Below are 4,621 nucleotides of genomic sequence, written 5' to 3'. Positions count from 1 at the left end.
ATAAGAAAACTTTAAATTCCATCAATTCAACTAGTTGATTAGGAAGATCATTCCACAATTCGGTCTTAGCTGGAATAGAAATATGCTAAATCATATAGAAAAAAAGATTTAAATACAAATACGTGAAAAAAAAAAACCTATCAGATCTTTGCAATGCAAAGCAGGCGACCATTCACTCAGTCACTGTTGGTTGGTTGAGAACCCACCCGGCCATTCTACCTCTGCGGCTTTGATCAAACACTCAATTAAACTCTCTAACTTCTGCAAGTCACGGATGCGTGTCACACACTTGTTAAGTCATAATTTACAGCGTCAAGGAAATTTCTTTAGTCGTTGGATTAGTTAATCATGGCAGGTTTTGGGGATTATGGATTTAAACAAGAAGAAAATGAGGGGCCGAATTGTTTAATGAAATATGCTATCTATTAAGAAGAAGAAGAAGAAGAAGGAGAAGAAACAGCTAGCAATTTGAGCCAAGAACTTATTATAGTACCAAACAACTGTAAATTATATCATCTTTGTATCTATTAAGAAGAAGAAGAAGAAGAAGAAGAAGAAGAAGAAGAAGAAGAAGAAGAAGGTATAGCAAGCAATTTGAGCCAAGAACTTATTACAGTATCAAACAACTGTGAATTATATTATCTTTGTAATCTATTAAGAAGAAGAAGAAGAAATAGCAAGTAATTTGAGCCAAGACCTTACTATAATATCAAGCAACAGAAAGTATATTATCCTTGCAGATAAACATGTTAAAACATCTTATACTGATATTGGCACTCAAATTTTTATTGCAAACAGGAAATAAAGATATAAACGATAACACTGAGACAGCGATAGGTTAAATGAGGATAAAAATACTGAAACAAAGAACGACTGAACAGTTGTCCTATAAGAATGTGAAAAAAAACATGAAAAATATTATAATAAAACATTACTCCGTTACTTTATTAATATGGATTTCACTTTGTTAATTTTTACTAAAAAATACTCATAACTATTATTTGTGGGGAGTATATATTATATAAATTAATTCAATAATACAACCATTAAATATATATATATATATATATATATGTTATTAATCATATATATTATATATAAATATATATATATATATATATACACACACACACACACACACATATATATATATATATATATATATGTAACAATTATGAATTTGAGTTTGTTGAGCACGTACATAGATCATTATAGTCATCAGATTGATTAAATATGCAAGTGATTTACGTAGGTTAATGAAAGTTCCATATAAAGCTTCCCATTTTTTGTATCAATTGCCATTAATAATTAAATAATCAACAGCGAACATAGAAAATAATAATTTTATTAGCAAATGCGTAAAAAAAACAGCAACAATATATGAGCCAATTTCTCACGACATTTTTATTGACGTATAATTACCCTGTTCGTAAGTAAAACTCTCTCTTATCTTAATATTTTCTTTAAATCTTTAATAGATTTTCGGTTATAACATTAATTATTATTGTATATTTTTTTTTAACCTGATATATAAGACAATAATAATAATAATAATAATAATAATAATAATAATAATAATAATAATAATAATAATAATAATAAAACAATAATAATAATTACTATTATTATTATTATTATTATTATTATTATATTTCATTATTATTATTAGTTATTAGCTAAGTTGCAAATGATTTGGAAAAGCAGGATACTAATAAGTCCAAGGGCTCCTAGAGGAAAAAAAAGCCCAGAGTGGAAACAAGGAAATAAATAAGCTATAATAAATGTAATGGATAACTAAAATAAAATATTTTAAGAACAGTAACAACATTGAAATATATTTTTCATATATAAATTATAAAAAACTTTAAAAACTAGAGGAAGAGAAATAAGATAGAGTAGTATGTCTAAGTGTACCCTCAATAAAGAGAACTTTACCCCAAGATAATGGAAGACCATGGTGCAGAGGCTAAGCACTACCCAAGACTAGAGAACAATGATTTGATTTTGGTATGTTCTTCACCTCGAAGAGCTGCTTACCATAGCTAGAGTCTCTTCTACCCTTTCCAAGAGGAAAGTAGTCACTGAAGAGGAATTGCTTGGCATTCTCAGTGTTGTCAGGTGTACGAGGACTGAGGACAATGTGGAAAGAATAGGCCAGACTATTCAGAGTAAGTGTAGGCAAAGGAAAAATGAGCAGTAACCAGTAAGAGGTCTCCAACATAGTACTGACTGCCAGTCAAAGGACATAATAACTCTCTAGCGGTAGTATCTCTACGGGTGGCTGGTGCCCTGGTCAATCTACTATCCATTACCTACTATCTAATTACTTCGATTCAAAGATAAATGATATATTTAAAAATATCTTTGTTGATATTTCATATGTACTTCATTCTGTTGTACTCAATATTCATACTATTAGTTATTGAAGAGAGAGAGAGAGAGAGAGAGAGAGAGAGAGAGAGAGAGACCAGGCAACCGACCGCTTTATGTAGGGATAAAAGGTGGGGAAGAGGAAGAAGAAGGAGAGAGAGAGAGAGAGAGAGAGAGAGAGAGAGAGAGAGACCAGGCAACCGACCCCTTAATGTAGGGATAAAGGTGGGAAGAAGAAGAAGAAGAAGGACTGAAGGAGAGAGAGAGAGAGAGAGAGGAGAGAGAGAGAGAGAGAGAGAGAGAGAGAGAGAGAGAGACCAGGCAACCGACCCCTTAATGTAGGGATAAAGGTGGGGAAGAAGAAGAGGAAGAAGATGAGGAAGAAGAAGAAGAAGGAGAGAGAGAGAGAGAGGAGGAGAGAGAGAGAGAGAGAGATAATTTTACACCTTCGCAAATTACGAAGGCAAGTTCACCCGTAACCAACTTACCACAATCGTAACCCGCAAAACGAAAACGAATTTGCACTTGTTATCGGACCCGAGAACTCCACCAGGTAAGCTACATTTCAAACCATCAGAAGGTACCAGAGGCCCCAGGTCTCCCCAGGCGCGGGCGAACTATATATTTACTTTAACTGAATACATATTTTATACCTACGATGACCTCAGCCTCCGCCCGTGTTAGAGATTTCGGGCGCAACGACCCCACCTTCCCCGAGCCCACGTTCGCGGCTCTAACACCCACACCTAGGCCCCCGCCCGTTCCCGCCCAGACACTCTTGCGATCGAGACGCCGTCACCGCCCGTTTCTCACACACACGCCAATTGGATGGGGAGGTGCTTAGGGCTCACTTCATTGCCAGCAATGTCAAGGTGAAACTTTTGTTTGAAGAGGAAAATCTCTCTCTCTCTCTCTCTCTCTCTCTCTCTCTCTCTCTCTCTCCTCAATATTTGAACCTAAGCATTGTGCAGGCATGGTTATGAAATGGATTTACAGTTATAGTTACCAATACTGATGTTCAGTATATTGTACACACACACATACAACCCCCCACCCACACACACACACACACATATATATATATATATATATACTGTATATATGTATATATATATATATATATACTGTATATATATACATACATATATATACTGTATTTATATTTATATATATATATATATATATATATATAAAACAAACGATAACAACAATTGCATCTGTTCTCAGTTCACTGCAGAAAAAGTCCTCAGACATGATATTTCATGGCTGGGGTTTGGGCACGCGTTCTCTCTCTCTCTCTCTCTCTTCTCTCTCTCTCTCCTCTCTCTTCTTTCTATATATATATATATATATATATAATATATATTTGCACCTAGGCATTGTATAAGCACAACTGTTAAGAAATGAATTTACATTTCCAGTTACCCGCGCTCATATAGACTGTACATGTATATAACATTAACAACAACATCAATAACAACATACGCATCCGTTGCTAGTCCACTACAGGAAAAGGGCCTCAGAAATGTAAATTCATGTCTCCTGTTTAGCCAGTTTTTTTTTATTTTTTTACCGCGCTGGCCACTGTGGATTGGTGGATGGGAGATTTTTACCTGATCACTTACAGCAAACCAAACTAGTATGGGTGGCTGTGAGTGGTTCAGTTTTGCTGATCATGGCAATACCGCAAACTCTTTCACAACGTTAAGGTATCGCCACTCAGAAAGGGATATATATATATATATATAAATATATATATATATATATATATATAGATATATATATATATATATATATAAATATATATATATATATATATATATACACACAAAGTATATATATATATATATATATAAATATATATATATATATATATATAATATATATATATATACACAAAGTATATATATATATATATATATAAGGTATCCCCACTCAGAAAGGGATATATATATATGTATATATATGTATACAGTATATAAATGTATATATATATGTATGTATATATATAAATATATATATAAATATATATATATATATATATATAAAAGGTATCCCCACTCAGAAAGGGATTTATATATATCTGTATATATATATATATATATATATACATATATATATACAGTATATATATATATATATATATGCAGTATATACGGTATATATATATATGTATATACATATATATATATATATATATATATAAGTATTATGATATAATAATGTGTGCGACCCGTCAAACTTGACGGCT

Source organism: Palaemon carinicauda, chromosome 7, assembly GCF_036898095.1.
Source record: "Palaemon carinicauda isolate YSFRI2023 chromosome 7, ASM3689809v2, whole genome shotgun sequence".
Lineage (NCBI taxonomy): Eukaryota > Metazoa > Arthropoda > Malacostraca > Decapoda > Palaemonidae > Palaemon > Palaemon carinicauda.
The sequence above is the reverse complement of the archived record's forward strand: the minus strand, read 5'-3'. Positions refer to the sequence as shown.